General features: G+C 29.8%; 1 protein-coding gene across 1 annotated transcript in view; it reads left to right on the top strand.

Annotated features, from left to right (window-relative positions):
• The first annotated feature begins 290 nt into the window (after positions 1-290).
• Positions 291-27,098, top strand: part of LOC135137839 (5-hydroxytryptamine receptor 7-like) — a 64,251-nt gene continuing 37,443 nt past the window's right edge. Inside the window, 1 exon segment of the mRNA XM_064067591.1 lies at positions 291-406. The gene's annotated coding sequence lies outside the window, so the exon portion shown is untranslated.

Here is a 27,098-nt window from a genome sequence, read left to right as displayed (position 1 = left end):
ACGAAATTCTTCGAAACGCCGGAAACCAAACCCGTTTGTTATTGGTGAGAAGATTATGTTTTGAAAGACAGCACAACTGGAGCAGGCTCCGAATATCCCCAAGCAAGCCGGCCTCTTTATCCCGCCTATTTTCATGCATACATTTACACGAATATATCTTTATTTGTCCACGGGGTTGTGACAAGTGCGAAAACCTTGTACGCATACTATCTATTTCCTATACCGGTAATCATTGGGTTACTCAATATCATATTTTGCGCTTCAAGATCAGTTCAGTTGAATCGTATCGTTCGACTCGGCAAGTCACTGAATTACGACGATTATTTAGTTCGGATAAAGCGGTGTGATGGTGTACTTACAATCGCGCTGGATACGTCTGCCTGATATGGAGTGTACTTGAGCAAAGGTAAAAATCTGAAACGGTTGTGAAATGGCGTTTTGATTTCGAACGAAAACGAACTAATTTTTGACTTTTTTATTTTTTTTTTTTTAATTTTAAATTTTATTTTTTGTGTCGTGACTGAGGGTAAGAAAGTCTGTAGCGAGGGAGCGTTTGGTCCAGAAGTCAATCGCGTGTTACTTAGTCCTTTACGACTCCATCCATTGTCCGAACATTTGGCGGCAAAAACGACGTTCGTTCCGGTTCATTGGGCAAAAGTTACTTTGTTGCAAATCCACGCAGCGAAATAAATTTATAGTTATTATGATGCGAACCAGTGCAGCAATGCCGGCAATAAAACTGAGTTATGTACAACAAGACGATATTTATTGTGTGTGCAAGCAGTACGTTTTTCGTTTTAAAATGCGAGTATTTACCTCGATATCATCGGATTTTTATTTTTATCTACACTTTATTCCGTACCTGTTCGGTATTCAGCTCGATCTTATTTAAGAGGTCTATTGTGCTGTCGCACATAAAGATAAATCTTTCATCTTCCACTTTTTCGTCGAAATAATTTTATCATAAGCTGTACGTCATGTGCCTTTATAAATTGATGCGAAATGGGACAAAAAATGAGAAAAATCTGGAAATTGCTCACGCTAACTAGAGCTGTTGTGTGCCAGCCAATAAGGATGTGGAAAATTTTCGTTAAACTTTACATGTAAATGACGAAGATCGCCAACAAGGACGCCGACAATGAAACTTTTCTTGAGAGCTATTTACTTGTAAAAGCATCTCTTTAATATTTTATAACACGTGCTCTGACGTTATTTTCTACGCACATTATTACACGACGTCCCATAAAAAGCGAATTACATCGCCTGTTTTATTATTGCCGTCCAAATGTATTTGCACATTTCATTTATTACACTTTTTGTTCGGGTTACTTTATATTCAAAATTAACACCTCTTTGTTAAGATCGGACCGATTACGTGGGATTTTTGAATAAAAAGATCACAAATTTTTGACATAAACGAGATTATTACGATTTCAAAATATACAAGAAAAAAATTACGGCGGAAAAAATGTGCACTCGTTGCGTAAATAAGCGTCGTAATTTTAACATTAGTGTGTTTAGATAGCGTCAGTGTGTAAAATGATGTGTAAAATGTTACATGAATGCGATAAAAATACTCTTTAAGTTCGATTATCGAGTTACCTTCAAGTTATGATGTTTAGATTAAAAGAAAAACTTTCGTCCGAGACCTACAAATTCCGGAGCGACTAAACTTCAAAGCCTGCATGAATTTGTAGATTCGTGTCGGTGAACTTCTCCGCACAAATATTTTTCTTTATCAAAATAAATTCAAACGTATTTAGAGAAAACATTGATGAAATTAATATATTTTGACCCACTTTTCAGCACGAAAATGAAAAAATCGTCCAAATGAACATTAAGTAAACGAAATATTTATAGTTAGTTTGGTAAATTTGGCCACGGGATAATCTACAATGCAAATTACACTTAAATAACAAAAGTGTTTTGATTTTATGTTTTGCAATAACTAATATCGGGAATTGAGTGGAGTTTCCTGAAAATCGTGGGTGTCTTATCTACCTACGTATTGCAAATAGAAAGGGCGTTTGGCGTGAATCAATTACGCAAATTTTTTACGTGTAACGAATAAAAGAAAATTTTCATGAAGAAGTTTATTTAGGGACGCTAAACCGCTGTTTCATCCGAAAATAAAAAATTCCGTTTATTTGGAACTTTTTCATTTGTGAGTGGAAGCTGACATTCCAAACGTACATTTTTATAACGTTTTTCCGGATTTACAAGAATTTTTTTCATTAGTAAAAGTGCAACTTTTAATAAAACTAAAATTGTGTCTGGTGATCACTCCAATCTGGCTCGAGTGACACAAGAAATTAAAAAATGATATCCATCATTATTATTACGTGATTAATTCAAATCTGTCAAATTAACTTCAAAACGAAACTTAATAAAACTAATAATGAAACTACTTCTGAAATTAAAAACATTGCAATTGCAATGTTTGATTGATGGTTGTATATTTGACACAATCTGAATTAGCCAGATATGATAAATGATCACCCTGTATAGCGGTTTTAAAGCTAGTGAAATTGCGCTACCGTGTCCTACTCTCATTCTGGATGACTAAATTAAAAAGTCAAGGCGAATTCATAAACTACAAGTACACGAATATGTCATTTTATAAAATTTCAATAGCATTCAGAGGTGACTAAACAAATTTTGGTTAGCGTTTTGTCATCTCTAAAATTTGACAACAAACGGTCCAATAGTTTCAGACATCTTCTGTCTAATAAAAAGCGATACAGACGGAAATGGGGGACCTATTTTTCATTCTCTAGGATAAAATGTAGTAAGATTTTTGGAGATTTGTATCTTACGGGAGCTAAAATGTGTTTCTAATATTCGACTGTAGAGTTTAGTGGTTGAGTCGAAGTCGAGGGATTAAATTTCAACTCAATAATATGATCGTGATCTATAAAATCTCATTGATAAAGCATTGCGTAAAATGTGCCTTTAATATGCTACAAAAAAATTAGTTGAAAGTCATTTCGATTGAACTTCCCTCGCTTCTGAAGTACAGCTCAACAAATTCTGCTTTTTTGAAAAATTATAACATTTTTTTTTACTTTTTCGTGATGAACTCTACGCAATTGAAAAAAAGGGTTCGCCTTTAAAAAAAAAAAGACAGTAGAGAATCCCGATAAGATTTAATATACTTTAAAAAAAGACATTTGGGGCTAGGTTTCGCCTTTTTAAAAAAAGGAGAGTTGGGACCCCCCCGAGAAGGTTTTACATTCTTAAAAAAATATATTTAGGGCCCCCGAGAAGGTTTCACATTTTTAAAAAAGAGAGTTGGGACCCCCGAGAAGGTTTCACATTATTAGAAAAAACACATTTGGGACCCCTGAGAAGGTTTTATTTAAAAAAAACAAACAGTTGGGACCCCCGAGAAGGTTTCACATGCTAAAAGTAGAAAAATTGCAAATCAAAAATTGAAGAAAAGAAAAATTGAAACATCGAGAAACTGAAAAATCTAAAATTGAAAAAACGAAAATTAACAATTTTCTCATTGAAAGAAGAAAAATTATAAAATCAGAACCTTGAAAAACCGAAAAATTTTAAAAATTAATAAATAAATAAAAATTGAGAAAATAAAAATCCTAAAGAAAAAATAAAAACCGAAAAATTCGAGGAATGAAAAATCGAAAAATTGAAACATCCAAGTTAGAAAATCGAAAAATTGAAAATTTTTTCAAAATGAAAACTTGAAATACATATCTCAAATTGAAGAAACAAAAAGAAAAAGAAAAATTGCAAAATCGAAAAATTAAAGAAAGGAAAAATTGAAAAAAATCAAGGCTAAAAAAACAAATTATAAAATCGAAACATTGAAACATTAAAAAATTGAAAAAAATGGGACAATAAAAACCCGAAACAAAAAATTGCAAATCGAAAAACTAAAAAAAACGAAAAATTGAAAACCCAAAAATTGGAAAATCCAAAAATCGAAAAATTTCGCATTGAATGAAGAAAAATTGTAAAATCAGAACGTTGAAAAACTGACAAATTGAAAAAATAAAGAAAACAGAAATCCGAAACAAAAAAAAACAAATCAAAAAATTGGTTTCACAATATTAAAAAAAGACATTTGGAACCCCCGAGAAGGTTTTACTTAAAAAAAAAAAACATTTGAGACCCCCGAGAAGATTTTATCTTCTTAAAAAAAATACATCTGGCGCCCCCGAGAACGTTTTACGAATAAAAAAAAACATTTGGGATCCCCGGGAAGGTTTCACCTTCTTAAAAAAATACATTTGCGCCCCCGAAAAGATTTTACATTTTTAAAAAAGACAATTAGGACCCCTGAGGAGGTTTTTCTTTCTTAAAAAAATACAACTGGGGCCCCCGGAAGGTTTTACATTTTTAATAAAGACAGTTGGGACTCCCGAGAAGGTTTCACTTAAAAAAAAGACATTTGGGGCCCCCGAGGTTTTACTTAAAAAAAAAACAAACAGTTGGGACTCCGGAGAAGGTTTCACATTCTTAAAAACGACAGTTAGGACCCCCGAGAAGGTTTCACATTCTAAAATTAGAAAAATTGCAAATCAAAAATTGAAGGAAACAAAAATTGAAACATCAAGAAACTGAAAAATCTAAAATTGAAAAAACGAAAATTAAAAATTTTCTCATTGAAAGAAAAAAATTATAAAATCAGAATCTTGAAAAACCGAAAAATTTTAAAAATTCTGAAAATAAAAATCCTAAAGAAAAAATAAAAACCGAAAAATTCGAGGAATGAAAAATCGAAAAATTGAAACATTCAAGCTAGAAAATCGAAAAATTGAAATTTTTTTCAAAATGAAAACTTGAATTACATATCTCAAATCGAAGAAACAAAAAGAAAACGAAAAATTGCAAAATCGAAAAATTGAAGAAACGAAAAATTGAAAAAAATCAAGGCTGAAAAAACAAATTATAAAATCAGATCATTGAAAAATTAAAAAATTAAAAAAAATGGGAAAATAAAAATCCGAAACAAAAAATTGCAAATCGAAAAATTAAAAAAAAAACGAAAAATCGGAAACCCAAAAATTGGAAAATCCAAAAATCGAAAAATTTCGCATTGAATGAAGAAAAATTATAAAACCAGAACGTTGAAAAACCGACAAATTTAAAAAATAAAGAAAACAAAAATCCGACACAAAAAAAAAACACATCGAAAAATTCGTCAAATTGTAAAATCTGAAAATTGAAATATCCAAAAGTTGGAAAACCTAAAAAGTGAAACATTTTTCAAACTGGAAACTTGAAATTACATATTGTCAAATTGAAGAAACAATAAAATGAAAAATTTCAAAACTGAAAAATTGAAGAATGGAAAAATTGAAAAATTGAAATTGAAAAAATAAATTATGAAATCGGAACATTTAAAAATTAAAAAAATTAAAAAATAAGAAAATTAAAAACCGAAACAAAAAAGTGCAAATCGAAAAATTGGTTTCACAATATTAAAAAAAGACATTTGGGACCCCCGAGAAGGTTTTACTTAAAAAAAAAACATTTGAGACCCCCGAGAAGATTTCATCTTCTTAAAAAAATACATTTGGCGCCCCCGAGAACGTTTTACGAATAAAAAAAAAACATTTGGGACCCCCGGGAAGGTTTCACCTTCTTAAGAAAATACATTTGGCGCCCCCGAAAAGATTTTACATTTTTAAAAAAGATAATTAGGACCCCTGAGAAGGTTTTTCTTTCTTAAAAAAATACAACTGGGGCTCCCGAGAAGGTTTTACATTTTCAATAAAGACAGTTGGAACTCTCGAAAAGGTTTCACTTAAAAAAAAAGACATTTGGGGCCCCCGAGAAGGTTTTACTTAAAAAAAACAAACAGTTGGGACTCCCGAGAAGATTTCACATTTTTAAAAACGACAGTTAGGACCCCCGAGAAGGTTCTGAAAGTAGAAAAATTGCAAATCAAAAATTGAAGAATAGAAAAATTGAAACATCAAGAAACTGAAAAATCTAAAATAATTGAAAAAACGAAAATTAAAAACTTTCTCATTGAAAGAAGAAAAATTATAAAATCAGAACCTTGAAAAACCGAAAAATTTTAAAAATTGAGAAAATAAAAATCCTAAAGAAAAAATAAAAACCGAAAAATTCGAGGAATGAAAAATCGAAAAATTGAAACCTCCAAGTTAGAAAATCGAAAAATTGAAAAATTTTTCAAAATGAAAATTTGAATTACATATCTCAAATTGAAGAAACAAAAAGAAGAAGAAAAATTGCAAATTCGAAATATTGAAGAAACGAAAAATTGAAAAAAATCAAGGCTAAAAAAACAATTTATAAAATCGGAACATTGAAAAATTAAAAAATTGAAAAAATGGGAAAATAAAAACCCGAACAAAAAATACCAAATCGAAAAATTAAAAAAAAAACGAAAAACTCAAAACCCAAAAATTGGAAAATCCAAAAATCGAAAAATTTCGCATTGAATGAAGAAAAATTGTAAAATCAGAACGTTGAAAAACCGACAAATTAAAAAAATAAAGAAAACAAAAATCCGAAACAAAAAAAACAAATCGAACAATTCGTCAAATTGTAAAATCTGACAATTAAAATATCCAAAAGTTGGAAAAACGAATAAGTGAAACATTAATCAGAACCTTGAAAAACCGAGAAATTTAAAAAATTGAGAAAATAAAAATCCTAAAGAAAAAATAAAAACCGAAAAATTCGAGGAATGAAAAATCGAAAAATTGAAACATTCAAGTTAGAAAATCGAAAAATTGAAAATTTTTTCAAAATGAAAACTTAAATTACATATCTCCAATTGAAGAAACAAAAAGAAAAGAAAAATTGCAAAATTGAAAAATTGAAAAATTAAAAAATTGAAAAACAATAGGAAAATAAAAACCCGAAACAAAAAATTGCAAATCGAAAAATTGAAGAAAAGAAAAATTGAACCATCAAGAAACTGAAAAATCTAAAATTAAAAAACGAAAATTGAAATTACATATTGTCAAATTGAAGAAACAATAAAATGAAAAATTTCAAAATTGAAAAATTGAAGAATGGAAAAATTGAAAAATTGAAATTGGAAAAACAAATTATGAAATCGGAACATTGAAAAATTAAAAATAATAAAAAAAAAGAAAATTAAAAATCGAAACAAAAAAGTGCAAATCCAAAAATTGGTTTCACATTATTAAAAAAAGACATTTGGGACCCCCGAGAAGGTTTTACTTAAAGAAAAAAAACATTTGAGACTCCCGAGAAGATTTCATCTTCTTAAAAAAATGCATTTGGCGCCTCCGAGAACATTTTACGAATAAAAAAAAACATTTGGGACCCCCGGGAAGGTTTCACCTTCTTAAGAAAATACATTTGGTGCCCCTGAGAAGGTTTTACATTTTTAAAAAATACAATTAGGACCCTCTTGAAGGTTTTACAGCCCCCGAGAAGGTTTCACTTTCTAAAAGAAAACATTTGGCGCCGCCGAGAAGGTTTCACATTAAAAAAAAAACACAATTGGGACCCCCGAGAAGGTTTTACATTTTTAGCAAAGACAATAGGGACCCCTGAGAAGGTTTCACATTAAAGAAAAACATTTGGGACCCCCGAGAAGGTTTCACCTTCTTAAAAAAATACATTTGGGGCCCTCGAGAAAGTTTTAAAAATTTGAAAATTGCGAACGATAGAAAATATATTTATCGAGAAAATTTACTTTTGGTAATTACATGGTTAACTTCGAATATTTATGTTTATACTTTGAAAGAATTGGAATTATTTGCTGTGTGACATTGGTACTTTTCGAGTAAATGGGGTGAACAGTTCTTAATTTTCTAAAAAAAAAAAAATGTAACGAGGATACGAATGCGAATTCGTAAACTAGAAGTGTAGGAGTATATGATTTTTTGCAATTTTAAAAATATTTATTGTTTAGCCATCTATATGATTTTCCTAATATACATACAAAATTTGACAACAACCAGTTCGGTAGTTTAGGCGATTACGTGTCTAGGCGTCATTAAACGTCGAGAAAATATAAAAGTGGCCATTCGTCCGATGTACTTGATTACTGTACTTCCTTGGCTTACGCTCGACAAGAAAAAATCAAGGCGAATTCATAAACCACAAGTACACAATATATTCTTTTATAAAACTTGAATAGCATGTATCGACTTGAGTTGTGTCGTTTCTAGCTCAGGTTAAATTGGTGATAAAAAATGATGGGGGTCAATGAATTTTCTACGAAAAATGATGCCGATTCTGTCTCGGGTCAAATGAGGTCAAAGTGAGTCAGAAATGGTATCATGTAACTACTTTGGTACATACGTTTTTAAGTAGGGCGTCCATACACACTGTTAACATAAAATTTTAAAAAATCAGGACGTCCAAGTTAAAAAATAAAGCCGGATTCATAAACCACAAGTAATACGTATGCTATTTTATGAATCTACATTACATACAAAATGCGAGGTTTTAAGGTGACGTCATCACATTATCGGTGGGGACGATTAGACAAATTTTGAATACCGTTTAAGCACGTACACGGTATTCTTAAAATACTATAAAATTTGACAAAAATCGGTCTAGTAGTTTGCAAGATTATATATCCGACAGACGACAGACAGCTAGAAAAATGTAGATCCCTTTTTTCATACTATAAGACGGGTGTCCTCCTCTCAAAATATACATTGTCACATTTTTTTTACTAAATTTGTTATTAAACTTATCGTTTGTCACGTTTCAGTATCTCATCATCGAATTACTGAAGAGCGCGTCCTAAAAAATTGCTCATCTAGGCAAGCACACTTGATCCAAACTTGAAAATTTATTATGAAACTGAAACCAATTTGTCAATATTTTCTCTTATAATTGAAACTATAGTAGTGATTATATAACTGAGCACAAATTATTTTTTTTTTTCTCAACAAAGCTACGAACATCCGCAACTGCAACAGGTGTGAAGCGAAATATATTACTCCTGAGCGAAAGAACAAAGAGGGGAACTCGTTTAATATTTATTTTTAGCTTATCTTGCAAAGTTTTTATCTTTAGCGAAAATGATGTTTACGTAACATGTCTTGCCATCACACAGTTTTAGATAGGCGATAACCAAGTACGACTTTATTAAAAGTTATTTGTCTTTATTTACTTCACGAGCGTAACATTTTGCTTAGTAAGTGTGGTTTATGAATCCGCCTTCTTTTTGTTTGTTGTTTTAAATACAAAAATTGATATAATTTTGATACAACGATAACAAAGTAAGACAGACCTAGAAATAACGCGAATTTCCACAATCTGCGTGAGTAAAATCGAAATAAATTTAAAACCATGACGTCAAAGGCGCTGCAATAATCTGTCTGTAAAGGTAAGCTTCGCGTGATCCGCCACTTAAAAATGCTTCCAGAACTACTTTCACAAAATGACTTAAAATCCATAAATCTGCCTCGATCCATAAATTCGCAACTAGCTCCTTATACACAAGAAAAGCTAATGTGTGATAACAAAAAGAACAACCTTTCGCGTCGATTTATACCCCATGAATATGTATTTCCATTGTTAAAAACGGATTTGCTTCCTTTGAAGTGTTAACAGCAAAAATCGATCTACATTCAGCTGCGTTTGATTACATAATGACAAGATTATGCTGTGCGTGTTTTCGCAGCAAACCAACTTGTGGCTTATTTTCCCGAAGAAACAAAACAACTCGCGCTGTTTCCTTGATTCGAATTTATAGTTCACGCATTGCTGCATCCTGAACCCACCGACATTTTTCTAATCAGAACCGTTCATCTCTGCTATCGTATATCTCCCGATTTGTCCCAGCGGTGTCACCTTCCTGTGAAATAGTGCGTTCCTTGTAAACACACATATTGCTTCTGATATTTTTATTACGTAATTTACGAGCGCCGCCTAAACCGCCGCCATTATTATGCCTTTATTTTCAAATTTCCTACCCACAAATTGTCCTTTATTTCGCACTTTACAACCCTTACGTCGAGCCGCTGATACATCCGACAAGCCTGCGGCTTTGTGGCCTTAATTAATTAATTTTATTTTCAAATGTGGCGCCACTGCAATTACGCTAATTGTCGGCAATACAGGAAACTGCCGACTTAATCTTCTCTTTATCGGATAATTAAGTAGCGTTCCACTTGTAATTAATCACGATTTCATAATGGCGTGTTTAAGGCGATGTAATTGCCCCAAACGGAACCAAATATTGATCCCAAACCGCCCAATTACGGTGGAAACTACTCAAAACAAAAGTTATTCACAAAGCAAAATTTCAACCAGTTTGGTTTATGAATGTAGCCACTCTATGCATTCTAAGTTGATTTACGATAATACGCGATACATGGGTTGGAACAAGTGGTAAAATCACCATATACATTCGCGGAATCCCAAATCAGGACGTTTAGAGGCACAGTATAGTCGGAGAAATTTAAAACGACATCGCCATAACATTACCATAAAAATATAACCCTTGACTCACTTGTTTTTATTTTAAGACGCTATTGTTACATATAAATATTGTTTATTTTGAAAATATTTTATCTCATTATTAGCATAGATATAGTGGAATATTGTTTCTAAGGTTGTGGTTGAAAACCGTTACAACGTGATAGCCAACTATAATTAGATGCTTAGTATAGATATGAGTGTAAAGTCTATGTATTGTTTTACTTAAACGAGTGGGATAAATCAGATTACCGCACATATTTTGCGGCACAAAAAGCTTTTTATTTACTTAAGTCGATTATATACAAATTGTGAAATCCTTGATAAATCTTATATCACGGTATTGTCGCACAAGTGTGATAACACAACTCGGCTACAAACTTCATACACGTAAGTAAAGGTAATTGGTAGAATAGATTTTTTTTTCTAAAGTCCTAATTTTCTGGTTAGTTTAAAATACTCTTTATACCACAGCACTGAAGTTTAAGAGAAAAATAAAATAAAGAACGAAACCACGACGTGCACGGAGAGTAAAGGGAGTACAGACTAATTAATTTGGATTCTGGAAGTGCAGGAAACAGCCGGGTGAATAATTCACAATCAATTTGTCGGTGCATTTGTATGCCAACCTCAAAATGCAAAACCGACGTCAGGGTAAAGCTAAATAATGGAATAAAGTACTCTACATCTTTGTTTCGCCCAGCTGTCACATAGCCGACTTTAATCTGAAATTTTACAAGGACTGACAATCACAAAATTTCATTAACATCACACGAATAATAATTAAGAGACCACGAGTTTCGGGTTACCAGAACTTTCTTGTATTCTTATACAGTGGGGGTTCTAGCCCACTATAAAACTACTATTAAGTTAATGAATTTAAACTAATCTAGTGGACATATTTTAAATGTAATAAGAAATATTGAATTGAGTTCACGGGACAACTGGCTACTTTTATGTTTTTTCGACGTTTAATGACCCTTGGAGTACGAAAAAATTGGTCCCCGTTTACGTTGGTCCAGCATCTGACGCAATTTTATTAGACAGATAATCGCCGAAACTACTGGTCGGATTGTCGTCTAATTTTATGTGTGTATTAGGAATATCTTATAGATGGTTAATTAAGATAAACATCCCCATCCACAATAGGATGACGTCATCTACAAAATTTACATTAGTAAATAATATTTAAATTTTATAAAATAATACTATCTTTCACATGTGGATTATTAATCCAGATTTTTGGAAAAAATTCAAAATTGTATAACATATTGCAAATTTAACTTTGAAACTGCAAAACCGATTGTTCTGAAATCTTGAAAACGTTTTTATTTTCATTTTTTCAAATTTTCGATTCCTTGATTTTCCAATTTTTAAATTTTTCAATGGAACAATTTTTCCGATTTTCCGATTTCCTTAACTTTCAATATTTCGACTTTACACTTTACAATATTTCGTTCTTTCGATTTTCAAATTCCTCAATTTTTAACCTTACGATTTTTCAGTTTTTCGTTTCGTCAATTTGTCAAGTTCTTATTTCCAATTTTTACATTTTCCAAAGTTTTCACTCAATATTTTATCGTAATTTCATTGTTATTTTGCTATTTTACAATTTTTCAGTTTTTCCATATTTTGGATTGATTGATTGATTGAAAAATCAAAAAATTATGTAGATACTGAAAAACTAAAAATCGGAAAAAATTTAAAAAATTAAAAAACTGAAAAAACGAGAAAATGTGGAAAATCGAACAACTGCAAATGGAAGAACTACCGAATCGAATCGAAAAACTATAGAATCGTCAAAATTGTAGTCAAAAAACCGGAACACTGAATCATCCAAAAACTGAAAAATTAAATATTCAGAAATTTAGAAATTAAAAATTGAGAAATCAGTTTTTCATAGTTTTCATTTTATACTTTCTCGTAATTTCAAATATGATGTTTCAGTTTTACAATTTTGCAATTTTTCCATTTTTTGATTCGAAAAAAAGAAAAATCGAAAAACTAAACAACAGAAATACGGAAAAGCCGAGGAATTGCAAATCGAAGAACTAAAGATACGAAAAATTGAAACATTGAATAACTTGAAAACTTAAAAGCGAAAAAAATTAATGAATCAAAAAATTGGAAAGAAGAAAAAACGAAACCTACCGAAAAAATGGAAAATAAAAAAAATACAAAATCGAAAAATTGTGACACTGAAAGAACGAAAAATTGAAAAATGGAAAAATTCGAAAATCATAAAATTGAAAAAACGAAAAATTCAAAACCGAAAATTTCGCAATGAAAGAAGAAAAATTATAAAACCATAACCTTGAAAAACCGAAAAATTCAAACAATTAAGAAAATAAAAAACCGAATCAAAAAATTACAAACCGAAAAATTGGAGAAAAGAAAAATCGAAAAATCGAAAGAATAAAAATTGAAAATTCGTGAAATTGCCAATCGAAAAATTCGAAAATCTAGAAATTGATATATCCAAATTTTGGAAAATCGGAAAAATGAAAAACTTTTCTAAATGAAAACTTGAAGAAGCAAAAAAAATGAAAATTTGCAAAATTAAAAAAACGAAGAAACGGAAATTTGAAAAAATTGAAATTGAAAAAACAAATTATAAAACCGGAACATTGAAAAATTGAAAAAATAAAGATAACGAAAAACCGAAACAAAAAATTGCAAATCGAAAAATTGAAGAAACAAAAAATTGAAATATCGAAAATCTGAAATATCTAAAATTAAAAAAACGAAAAATTGAACACCTAAAAATTGCAAACAGGCAAAAAACTGGAAATCAAAAAATTAAAGAAATGAAAAACCGAAAAATAAAAAAATAAAAATTGAAAATTCGTGAAATGGCAAATCGAAAAATTCTAAAATTGAAATATCCAAAAGTGGGAAAATCGGAAAAGTGAAAAATTTTTCTATATGAAAACTTGAAGAGTTACATATCGAAAATTGAAGAAACAAAAAATGCAAACTTGCGAAATCGAAAAAATGAAGAAACGAAAAATTGAAACAATTGAAATTGAAAAGACAAATGATAAAATCGAAACAAAAAATTGCAATTCGAAAAATTGAAACATCGAAAACCTGAAAAATCTAAAAATTAAAAACCTAAAAATTGGAAACTCCAAAAATTGAAAAATTTAAGGTTGGAAGAAAAATTATGAAATCGGAAGTGCGAAAAACCAAAAAATTGCAAAAATGGAGAAAATAATATATAAATTACAAATCGAAAATTTGAAATTGAAAATATAAATTATGAAATCGAAATATTGAAAATTCAAAAAATTGAAAAAATAAGCAAATAAAAAACCGAAACAAAAAATTACAAACGAAAAATCGAAAAATTAAAAACTGAAAATTCGTGAAATTGCAAATCGAAAAACTCTAAAATTTAAAAATTGAAACATCCAAAAGTTGGAAAATCGAAAAACTGAAAAACTTTTCAAAATGAAAACTTGAAGAGTTAGATATCGAAAATTGAAAAAACAAAAAAATCAATAATTGTAAAATCGAAAAACTAAAAAAAATTTAAATTGAAAAAATAAATTATAAAATCGAAACAAAATTGCAAATCGAAAAATTGAACAAACAAAAAATTTAAACATCGAAAACCTGAACAATTTAAAATTAAAAACCCAAAAATTGGAAAATCGAAAAATTGTAAAATTTAGAATTGCAAGAAGAAAAATTATAAAATCAGAACATGAAAAACCAAAAAATCAAAAAAAAAATAGAGAAAAAAAAAACCGAAACAAAAAGCTTCAAATCGAAAAATTGGGGAAACGAAAAATCGAAAATTGAAATATTAAAAACTGAAAATTCGTGAAATTGCAAATGGAAAAATTGAAAATCTAAAAATTGAAACATCTAAAACTGGAAAATCGAAAACCTGAAATTTTTTTCAAAATGAAAACTCGAAGAGTTAGATATCGAAAATTGAAAAAACAAAAAAATCAATAATGGTAAAATCGAAAAACTAAAAAAGCGAAAAATTGAAAAAATTGAAATTGAAAAAATAAATTATAAAATCGAAACAAAAAATTGCAAATCGAAAAATTGAAGAAACAAAAAATTTAAACATCGAAACTCTGAAAAATCTAAAATTAAAAACCCAAAAATTGGAAAATCCAAAAATTGAAAAATTTAGAATTGGAAGAAGAAAAATTATAAAATCAGAATCGTGCAAAACCAAAAAATAAAAAAAAATGGAGACAATAAAACTCCGAAGCAAAAAATTGTAAATCGAAAAATTGACATGAAAAAATAAATTATAAAATCGAAACATTGCAAATTCAAAAAATTGAAAAATTAAGAAAATAAAAAACCGAAACAAAAAGTTATAAATCGAAAAATTGGGGAAAGGAAAAATCGAAAATTGAAAAATTAAAAGCTGAAAATTCGTGAAATTGCAAATCGAAAAATTATAAAATCTAAAAATTTAAACATCCAAAAGTTGGAAAATTAAAAAACTGAAAAATTTTTCGAAATGAAAACTTGAAGAGTCAGATATCGAAAATTGAAAAAACAAAAAAATCAAAAATTGTAAAATCGAAAAACTGAAGAAGCGAAAAATTGAAAAAATTGGAATTGAAAAAATAAATTATAAAATCGAAACAAAAAATTGCAAATCGAAAAATTGAAGAAACAAAAACTTTAAACATCGAAACTCTGAAAAATCTAAAATTAAAAACCCAAAAATTGGAAAATCCAAAAATTGAAAAATTTAGAATTGGAAAAATTAAAAACTGAAAATTCGTAAAAATGCAAATCGAAAAATTGTAAAATCTAAAAATTGAAACATCCAAAAGTCGGAAAATAGAAAAACTGAAAAATTTTTCGAAATGAAAACTTGAAGAGTTAGATATCGAAAATTGAAAAAACAAAAAAATCAAAAATTGTAAAATCGAATAACTGAAGAAGCGAAAAAATGAAAAAATTTAAATTGAAAAAATTGAAATTAAAAAACAAATTATAAAATCGCGACATTGAAAACTTGAAAAAATAAAGAAAATGAAAAACCGAAACAAAAAATTGCAAATCGAAAAACTGAAGAAACAAAAAATTGAAACATCGAAAATATGAAAAATCTAAAACTGAAAAAACGAAAAATTGAAAACCCAAAAATTGGAAAATCAAAAGATTAAAAAACTTCGCATTTAAAGAAGAAAAATTATACTCAGAACCGTGAAAAGCCAAAAATTGAAAAAAATAAAGAAAATAAAACTCCGAAATAAAAAATTATAAATGCAAAAATTGGAGAAATGGAAAATCAAAAAATTGAAAAATTAAATCTCGTGAAATTGTAAAATCTAAAAATTGAATCATCCAAATGTTGAAAAATTGAAAAATTATTCAAAATGAAAACTCGAAGTTACATATGGTAAAATTGATGAAACAAAAAAATTAAAAAATTGAAATTGAAAAAAATAAGAAAGCAGAAACCGAAACAAAAAATTGCAAATCGAAAAATTGAAGAAACGAAAGATTGGTACATCGAAAAAGTGAAAAAAAGAAAAATTGAAAAGTTCAAAAATTGAAAAATTTCCCATTGAAATAAGAAAAGTTATAAAATCAGAACCTTGACAAACTGAAAAATTGAAAAAATAAAGAAAATAAAAAACCGAAACAAAAATTACAAATAGAAAAATTGAATAGCCGAATAATTATTTGAACCATTGAACACTAAAATATAAAATTGAAAGAACGAAAATTCAAAAATTCAAGAATTAAAAAATTTCGCATTGAAATCAGAAAAATTATAAAATCAGAATCTCGACAAGCCGAAAAATTGAAAAAAAATAAAAAAATAAAACCCCGAAACAAAAAGTTAAAAATCGAAAAACTGGAGAAACGAAAAATCAAAACATTGAAAAATTAAAAATTGAAAATTCGTGAAATTGCAAATCGGAAAATTGAAACATCCAAAAGTTGTAAAATCGAAAAACTGAAGAAGCGAAAAATTGAGGAAATTGAAACTGAAAAAACAAATTATAAAATCGAAAAATTGAAAAATCTAAAAATTGCAACATCCAAAGGTCGGAAAATAGAAAAACTGCAAAAATTTTCAAAATGAAAACTTGACGAATTACATTTCAAATAATTGAAGAAGCAAAAAAATGAAAAATTGAAAAATCGAAAAATTGAAAAAGTTGAAATTGAAAAAACAAATTATAAAATCGGAACATTGAAAAATTAAAAAATTGATAAAATATAAAAAATAAAAAACCGAAACAAAAAATTGCAATCGAACAATTGAAGAAATGAAAAATCGAAATTGAAAATTCGCGAAAATACAAATCAAAAAATTGTTAAATCTAAAAATTGAAACATACAAACGTTGGAAAATCGAAAAACTGAAAAATTACAAAATCGGAAAATTGAAGAAACGAAAAGTTAACAAATTTGGAATTGGAAAAACAAACAATTATAAAATCGGAACCTTGAAAAATCGAAGAAATTGTAAAAATAGAGAAAACAAAAAACCGAACTGAAAAATTGAAAAATTGAAGGGAAGAAAAATTGAAAAAGTTGAAATTGAAAAATCAAGTTATAAAATCGGAACATTGAAAAAATAAAAAATTGATAAAATATAAAAAATAAAAATCCAAACAAAAAATTGCAATCGAACAATTGAAGAAATGAAAAATCGAAATCGAAAATTCGCGAAAATACAAATAAAAAAATTGTTAAATCTAAAAATTGAAACATCCAAAGGTTGGAAAATCGAAAAACTGAAAAATTACAAAATCGGAAAATTGAAGAAACGAAAAGTTGACAAATCTAGAATTGGAAAAACAAACAATTATAAAATCGGAACCTTGAAAAATCGAAGAAATTGTAAAAATAGAGAAAACAAAAAACCGAACTGAAAAATTGAAAAATCGAAAGATTGAAAGGAAGAAAAATTGAAAAAGTTGAAATTGAAAAAACAAGTTATAAAATCGGAACATTGAAAAAATAAAAAATTGATAAAATATAAAAAATAAAAAACGGAAACAAAAAATTGCAATCGAACAATTGAAGAAATGAAAAATCGAAATCGAAAATTCGCGAAAATACTAATAAAAAAATTGTTAAATCTAAAAATTGAAACATCCAAAGGTTGGAAAATCGAAAAACTGAAAAATTACAAAATCGGAAAATTGAAGAAACGAAAAGTTGACAAATCTAGAATTGGAAAAACAAACAATTATAAAATCGGAACCTTGAAAAATCGAAGAAATTGTAAAAATAGAGAAAACAAAAAACCGAACTGAAAAATTGAAAAATCGAAAGATTAAAGGGAAGAAAAAATGAAAAAAGGAAGAATTCAAAAATTCAAGTCAAAAAGCCACCTTCCTGTGATAAACTTTATAGAAAAAAAATCGCAAAATTTTTTTTAATTTTTCAAAGGGGCGGTATTTGTTGGGCTGTGCTTCAGAGACCAACGAAATTCCGTCGAAATAACCACCAATTTTTTTCTCAAACTTTAATGTTTAGAAAAGCCATTCAGACCAAATTTAGCTTTTTAATCCGCTTCATCCATAATAAAATAATCCTGGCTTGACTACAAAAAAATATTAAAACTGAATTTCATCGAGTGGAAATTAGTAGTAAAAAAAGTTTGAAACAATACGTGCTTAAAATACTTTTTTACCCCGGAGTTGATAATATTTTTATGGCAGCGGCGTCGAACAATTTACAGCCGTGATATGAACGAACTTTTTGTACGAGTCATCGATCTGTTTAAAAATTCAACAAATTGTTCGCCCTAAAGTATGAAGTGACAGATTGAGAAATTAATTTAATTTATTAGCCGATATCTCACTGGAATTCGTATCCACAACCATAACCCAAAAAATACGTCAGGTCATGGTTTTAAGATTTACCATATAAAATTTTGAACTATTGTTGCAGTTTTTCAGAATCGATATTTATTGCATTAATAATAATAACCCATTAGCTACTAAATCAAGCCTAACCCGTCTTTCCACCCGTTTTTTTAAAGTCACACTTCCTCGTCAACCCCATCCCCAACCCCTCAAAAACATCTCCAGCGTAGCCGCGATTGCCTCTTAATATTCATGGCGATATTAAGCCTAAATAAGTCGCCGAACCCCAAAATAACCCCGTAAACTATCAATCTCGTTTTCGTTACGCTACGGCTACCTGTAATTATGACGAAATTTGTCACACCGTGTCGTGAATGGGTTCGGTGTGTTGTTTTTAGCAGGCAGCTATTCTCAGTCCGGACGAAAAAAGACAATTTCTGAGGTCGACACGCGACTTCGCATGGTTCGTGAAGGCTTGAGCTCGCCACGATCCAATTAATTTCGATATTTAATTTCTGCTAAATTGACTTCATTTGCTGAAGTGAAATGGGGTTCTCCATGCTGATGAGGTTCTTGTGACATGTAACAAAAATAATTGCGAATGGAGGCACGGTTTTTCGGTCGCTAACAAGAAACGGGCTATGAATCGAATTATAGCCGGCGGAATGGGGGAAAGCACATTTTTAAAAGCTAACTCGTAACATAATTTGGGGATATTTTTTTCGAAAATGAAATGTGGCAGGGTGGATTTTCTCAACGGGATTCTTAATGGTCATTTATAGGAGCAATAAATTGAACAATAATAATATAAATCACGGAAGGGTGGAAATGGAAAATTGGTTGCATAAGTCGAGGATCTGCAATGCAGTTTCATCGTAATGTATCAAAGAAAATCGAGACAGTTTTCCGGTAAACAAATAACAAGTAATTTATATTTTCATTTAATATTTTAAACCACGAAGTCGTAAATATTAATATATTTTGCAACATATTTGAATTCCACTGATAAATAAATATGTTCTAATAAACAAACACATTTAAAAATGCAAAGTTCCTATCCTCTATTTGCATTTTTCGCATAGTTCACCACACACGAACTGTAAATATTTCAAGATAAAAAAGTTGTGGAAATGAATTTTAAAAAGCTATATTTAACTATTATTGAACGCACTTAAATACAGACAGACTGACGGAAACGGAAGACCTACTTTTTCATATCAAGCAACTTTTTATTCTGATTCTAGAACTAATGGATTTGAACGCGAAATAATAACTCTTTTCACTTGAAAAGACAATTGTAAGCACAAAAGTTATTGACTTACGCCTAAGATATAACTGTCTTCTTTATCTTTTCACTCAGTTACGAACAAATAAAAAGAGTTTATTTAATGCGCTGAAGGATGACAGTTTCAGTCAAATAACACCTAGCGAAATCCACAGGATTGCTGAAAATATCTGGTACATCGAAACGCTGCAGAATGGTTTCACTGTGAAATTAAAATAGAGTTCTTTTCAAAATATTTTACCGATTGGCGTCTAAACATTCTTTGTGGTTCGGTCAAAACAAAAAGTGAAAAAACGGGGCACTGAAATTTGAAAGTTACCGAAGAATTTCAAGGAAATAAAGTATAAGCGAATGCAGTGGATATGAGGTTTCAGGTAGCTACTAAAATTTTCATACGGGGTGTTTCAGTACTCTAGTCTATATAGTTATAACTGATCTGATCTGTCAAAATTACTATCTTATAGATCTAATAGAAATTAATCAATAAGGTTAACGTATTCATATTTTTAACAACTTACATACAAAATTCTACGTATGAAATAATTAAAAAATTGAAAAACTACCAACTCAGATGTTCTCACTGAGCTTGTTCCACATGGGGAAAGTTTAAAGAGATGCCCCGCCCACCCACCCAAACTCCGCCTTAAGATATCGCTCATTCGCGCTAAAAGAAAATACGGAATTATCATCTCCCAATAGCAAAACTCAGCGAAACTTAATAAATTTACATTACAGAAAAGCACGAAATTACCCAATAAAACGGACTCATCGTTGTTAAAATGATTGTGAAAGGTACAATTATTTGTAAAATAAGAAATTACATCTGAACCAGAAACCGCATTATGTGTCTATGAATAGAAATATATAACACACTGAGAAAGTGAAAAGAGATTTTTACAAAAGACAGTTGGGACCCCCGACAAGGTTTCACATTTTTAAAAACGACAGTTGGGACTCCTGCGAAGATTTCATATTAAAAAAAATACTACATTTGGCGCCCCCGAGAAGGTTTTACATTGTTAAAAAGACAGTTGGGACCCCCTACAAGGTTTCACATCTTTAAAAACGACAGTTGGTCCCCTGAGAAGGTTTTACATTGTTAAAAAGACAGTTGGGATCCCCGAGAAGGTTTCACATTTTTAAAACCGGGAGTTGGGACCCCCGAGAAGGTTTTACATTTTTAAAAAAGACATTTAGCGCCCCCGAGAAGGTTTTACATTTTTGAAAACTACAGTTGGGACCCCTGAGAAGGTTTCATATTTAAAAAAATAAGACATTTGGCATTCCCGAGAAGGTTTTACATTTTTTAAAAAGATATTTGGGACTCTAGAAGATTTCACATTTTAAAAAAAAACATTTAGCGCCCCCGAGAAGGTTTTACATTTTTTAAAACTACAGTTGGGACCCCCGTGAAGGTTTCACATTAAAAAGAAATACATTTGGGGCCCCCGAGAAGGTTTTAAATTTTTAAAAAAGATATTTGGGGCTCCCGAGAAGGTTTCACATTTTTAAAAACGACAGTTGGTCCCCTGAGAAGGTTTTACATTAAAAAAAAAAAAACAAATGGGACCCCTGAGAAGGTTTCACATTTTTAAAAATGAGAGTTGGGACACCTGAGAAGGTTTTACATCTTTAAAAAAGACATTTAGGTCCCCCGAGAAGGTTTTACATTTTTTAATACGACAGTTGGAACCCCCGAGAAGGTTTCACATTAAAAAAAAGACATTTGGGGCAACCGAGGTTTTACATTTTTAAGAATGATATTTGAGGCCCCCGAGAAAGTTTTATATTTTTAAAAAACACAATTGGGACCCCAGAGAAGATTTCGCATTAAAAAAAAGGCAATTGGCGCCCTCGAAAAGGTTTTATATTTTTACAAAAGACAGTTGGGATCCCCGAGAAGGTTTCACATTTTTAAAAAAGGCAGTTAGCGCCCCCGAGAAGGTTTTACATTTTTTAAAACTACAGTTGGGACCCCTGAGAAGGTTTCATATTTAAAAAAATAAGACATTTCACGCCACTGAGAAGGTTTTACATTTTTAAAAAAGACAGTTGGGATCCCCGAGAAGGTTTCAGATCCTTAAAAAAAGACAGTTGGGACCCCCGAGAAGGTTTCACATTCTTAAAAAAAAACAGTTGGAACTCCCGAGAAGCTTTCACATTTTAAAAACGACAGTTGGGACCCCCGAGAAGATTTTACATTAAAAAAAAAAGACATTTGGCTCCCCCAAGAAGGTTTAACATTTTTAAAAAAGACAGTTGGGACTCCCGAGAAGGTTTCACATTCTTATAAAAAAAAAAAAACAGTTGGGACTCCCGAGAAAGTTTCACATTTTCCATTTTTTGATTCGAAAAAAAGAAAAATCGAAAAATCAAAAACCGAAAAATTGTGACACTGAAAGATCGAAAAATTGTTAAATCGAATAAATGAAAAACTTTTAAAATCCAATAATAATTGAAAAATGTAAAAATTCGAAAAATTGGAGAAATGAAAAATCGAAAAATTCGAAAATCTAAAAATTGATGCATTTATCCAAAATTTGAAAAATCGGAAAAGTGAAAAACTTTTCTAAATGAAAACTTGAAGAGTTACACCTCGAAAATTGAAGAAGCAAAAAAATGAAAACTTGCAAAATCAAAAAAAAAAAAATAAGAAACGAAAAATTGAAAAAATTGAAATTGAGAAAACAAATTATAAAAGCGGAACATTGAAAAACTGAAAAAATAAAGACAACGGAAAACCGAAACAAAAAATTGCAAATCGAAAAATTGAAGGAATAAAAAACTGAAACATCGAAAAACTGGAAAATCTAAAATTGAAAAAACGAAAAATTGAAAACCCAAAAACTGGAAACTGCAAAAATTTTGAAAAATTTCGCATTGAAAGAAAAAAAATTATGAAGAACACTGAAAAACCAAAAAATTGAAAAAATAAAGAGATTAAAACTCCGAAACAAAAAATTACATTTTACATTTTTAAAAAACACAGTTGGGACCCCCGAGATGGTTTCACATTAAAAAAAAAAGATATTTGGGGCCCCCGAGAAGGTTTTACATTTTTAAGACGGAAACGGGACATTACTGAAACATCGAGAAAATATAAAAGTGGCTATTCAGTGATTACTATACTTCCCTAGCTTACACTCCTAAGTAAAAGAAGCTTAAAATGCGGGCGAAGCGTGCACCTTAAGGTAAAATTAAAAAAATATATTTATCGAAAAAACTAACGAATCGAATCGAAAAATTATAGAATCTTCAAAATTGTAGTCAAAAAACCGCAACACTGAATCATGCAAAAATTGAAAAATTAAATGTCCAGAAATTTAGAAATTAAAAATTGAAAAATCAGTTTTTCATAGTTTTCATTTTATACTTTTTCGTAATTTTAAATATGATGTTTCAATTTTACAATTTTGCAATTTTTTCATTTTTTGATTCGAAAAAAAGAAAAATCGAAAAAACTGAACAATTGAAATACCGAAAAACCGAGGAACTGCAAAATCGAAAATGTGTAAAATCGAAAAATTGCAAATCGAAGAACTGAAGATACAAAAAATTGAAACATTGAATAACTCAAATTGAGAAACTTAAAAGCGAAAAAATTAATGAATCAAAAAATTGGAAACGTACCGAAAAACGGAAAATAAAAAAAATGCAAAATCGAAAAATTGTGACCCTGAAAGATCGAAAAATTGAAAAATCGAATAAATGAAAAAGTTTTAAAATCCAATAATAATTGAAAAATGGAAAATTCAAAAATTAGAGAAACGAAAAATCGAAAGAATAAAAATCGAAAAATTCGTGAAATTGCCAATCGAAAAATTCGAAAATCTAAAAATTGGTATACTTATCCAAAATTTGGAAAATCGGAAAAGTGAAAAACTTTTCTAAATGGAAACTTGAAGAGTTACACATCGAAAATTGAAGAAGCAAAAAAATGAAAACTTGCAAAATCAAAAAACATGAAGAAACGAAAAATTGAAAAAACTGAAATTGAAAAAACAAATTATAAAAGCGGAACATTGAAAAACTGAAAAAATAAAGATGACGGAAAACTGAAACAAAAAATTGCAAATCGAAGAATTGAAGAAACAAAAAACTGAAACAGAAAAACTGAAAAATCTAAAATTGAAAAAACCAAAAATTGAAGATCCAAACACTGGAAAATGCAAAAATTTTGAAAAATTTCGCATTGAAAGAAAAAAAATTATGAAGAACCCTGAAAAACCGAAAAATTGAAAAAATAAACAGAATAAAACTCCAAAACAAAAAATTACATTTTACATTTTTAAAAAAACAGTTGGGACCCCCTAGAAGGTTTCACATTAAAAAAAGACATTTGGCGCCCTCGAGACGGTGTTACCGTTTTAAAAAAGACAGTTGGGACCCCCGAGAAGGTTTCACATAAAAAAAAAAGATATTTGAGGCTCCCGAGAAGGTTTTACATTTTTAAGACGGAAACGGGAGATTACTGAAACGTCGAGAAAATATAAAAGTGGCTATTCAGTGATTACTATACTTCCCTAGCTTACACTCCCAAGTAAAAGAAGCTTAAAATGCGAGCGAAGCGAGCACCTTAAGGTAGAATTAAAAAAATATATTTATCAAAAAACAAACGAATCGAATCGAAAAATAATAGAATCGTCAAAATTGTAGTCAAAAAACCGCAACACTGAATCATGCAAAAATTGAAAAATTAAATATCCAGAAATTTAGAAATTAAAAATTGAAAAATCAGTCTTTCATAGTTTTCATTTTATACTTTTTCCTAATTTCAAATATGATGTTTGCAATTTTTCCATTTTTTGATTCGAAAAAAAAAGAAAAATCGAAAAATCAATAATCGGAAAAACTGAACGATAGAAATACCGAAAAGCCGAGGAACTGGAAAATCGAAAAAGTGTAAAATCGAAAAATTGCAAATCAAAGAACTAAAGATACGAAAAATTGAAACATTGAATGACTCAATTTGAGCAACTTAAAAGCAAAAAAGTTAATGAATCAAAAAATTAGAAAGAAGAAAAAACGAAACGTACCGAAAAAACGGAAAATAAAAAAAAATGCAAAATCGAAAAATTGTGACCCTGAAAGATCGAAAAATTGAAAAATCGAATAAATGAAAAAGTTTTAAAATCCAATAATAATTGAAAAATGGAAAAATTCGAAAAATTAGAGAAACGAAAAATCGAAAGAATAAAAATCGAAAATTCGTGAAATTGCCTATCGAAAAATTCGAAAATGTAAAAATTGACATATTTATCCAAAATTTGGAAAATCGGAAAACTGAAAAACTTTTCTAAATGAAAACTTGAAGAGTTACACATTGAAAATCGAAGAAGCAAAAAAATGAAAACTTGCAAAATCAAAAAAAAATGAAGAAACGAAAAACTGAAAAATCTAAAATTGCAAAAACGAAAAATTGAAAACCCAAAAACTGGCAAATGCAAAAATTTTGAAAAATTTCGCATTGAAAGAAAAAAAATATGAAGAACTGTGAAAAACCGAAAAATTGAAAAAATAAAGAGAATAAAACTCCGAAACAAAAAATTACATTTTACATTTTTAAAAAAGACAGTTGGGACTCCCGAGAAGGTTTCACATTATAAAAAGACATATGGGGCCTCCGAGAAGGTTTTACATTTTTACAAAAGACAGTTGGGACCCCCAAGAAGGTTTCACATTAAAAAAAAAAGACCGAGAAGGTTCAGATTTTTAAAAACGACAGTTGGGACCCCCGAGAAGGTTTTACATTTTTTAAAAAAGGCAGTGGGGACCCCCTAGAATGTTTCAAATTTTTTCAAACGACAGTTGGTCCCCTGAGAAGGTTTTAGTTTGTTAAAAAAGACAGTTGGGACCCCCAAGAAGGTTTCACACTTTCAAAAAAAGACAGTTGGGACCCCCGAGAAGGATTTACATTTTTAAAAAAGATAATTGGGACCCCCGAGAAGGTTTTACATTCTTGAAAAAGACAATTGAGACTCCCGAGAAAGTTTTACATTTTTAAAAAACACAGTTAGGACCCCCGAGAAGGTTTCACATTAAAAAAAAGATATTTGGGGCCCCTAAGAAAGTTTTACATTAAAAAAAGACATTTGGGGCCCCCGAGAAGGTTTCGCATTCTAAGAAAAACATTTGGCGGCCCCGAAGTTTGACATTAAAAAAAAATTGGGACCTTCGAAAATGTTTCACCTTCTTAAAAAAATACATTTGGCACCCCTGTGAAGGTTTTACATTTTTAAAAAAGACATTTGGGCCCCCAGAAGATTTCACATTAAAAAAAGACGTTTGGGAACCCTGAGAAGGTTTTACATTTTTAAAAACACAGTTGGGATCCCCGAGAAGGTTTCGCATTTTTAAGACGTTAACGGAAGATAAACGTCAATATTTTTTCCTACTCTAGGGGTCATGAAACTTCGAGAAAATATAAAAGTGGTCATTCGTCCGATGGACTCGATTGCTATACTTCCTTGGTTTAGGCTCGGGAAGTGAAAGAATTTTAAAATGCGAGCCAAGCGAGCACCTTAAGGTAAAATTTAAAAAAATATATTTATTTGTGTCCCTGAGAAGCTAAATTATTGAGAACAATTTTGTTGTTATTTACACTCGCATTTTAGAGGTTGATATTTTCAGAGTAATTTACCTTCACAGGGAGAGTCTAGAATTATTATAAGGACAACTAAGTAGCCTTCCAGACGGTTCATTCGTTTGTTTTTATGACACTAATACTCGTATATTAATTAAAAAAAGAACAATCAGAATGCGAGTGCAGCGAGCGCAATTAGGTGTTATTCAAAATTATTCGTCGGTGTCCCTGGGAAGCTGAGGTATTATCAAGGAGAATTTTTTTTTAAAAAGTGAATTTTGAAAACGTCTGTGAATACTAAAGTCGGACAGACCGCTGCAACCTGAACGTGCTCACTGCGCTCGCATTCTAAAAAAAATCTTAATCACCTCAGTGACAATAAACTGCAAAAAATCAGAATGCGAGTGCAGCGAGCATGTACACGTGTTATTAAACAACTTCAACTACTACTAGAGGAAAATTCTGGAATGGTAGAGTGCAATAAATTATGAAATCTCATTTAATTTGAAGATTCAACAACAGATGTGTTTAACGTCCACTTCTTAAACGCTCATTGTATGAACACGACGCAGTTGTTTGTTTTAATAGTTAGTATTTAATTTATTTATTTTTAGTAAGTAATTGCTATGTATTTTTTATATTAGTCGCTGATTTTTGAACTATTGCGTCATGTATAAAACTGAAACAAAAGTCACGGCCGAACCTAAAGTCACTTCAATCATAAAATTTCATTTTTACAGTATTATATAAAACACACTATACACTGATAAGAATGATAAGTAATATATGTATTTTTTTATTGTCCATTTCTGCCACTTACGTGTAAATATTTAGATAAATTTTTCAATATTTGTACTAGGGTTTTGTGTACGTACATGGACAGGTCAATTCCAGGTAAATTGAAAGAATGACGGTAACAAAAATTCAGAACCGGCCCGAACATGATCGCGCTCCATAGACAACGTCAAAAATTCTAATTGTTCTAGACACGCCTTTCGGC

The sequence above is a fragment of the Zophobas morio genome, unplaced genomic scaffold, assembly GCF_036711695.1.
Source record: "Zophobas morio isolate AGI-343-1 ecotype UQ-CSIRO unplaced genomic scaffold, CSIRO_AGI_Zmor_V1 ptg000004l, whole genome shotgun sequence".
Taxonomy (NCBI): Eukaryota; Metazoa; Arthropoda; class Insecta; order Coleoptera; family Tenebrionidae; genus Zophobas; species Zophobas morio.
This window is presented reverse-complemented; position numbering and strand designations above follow the sequence as displayed.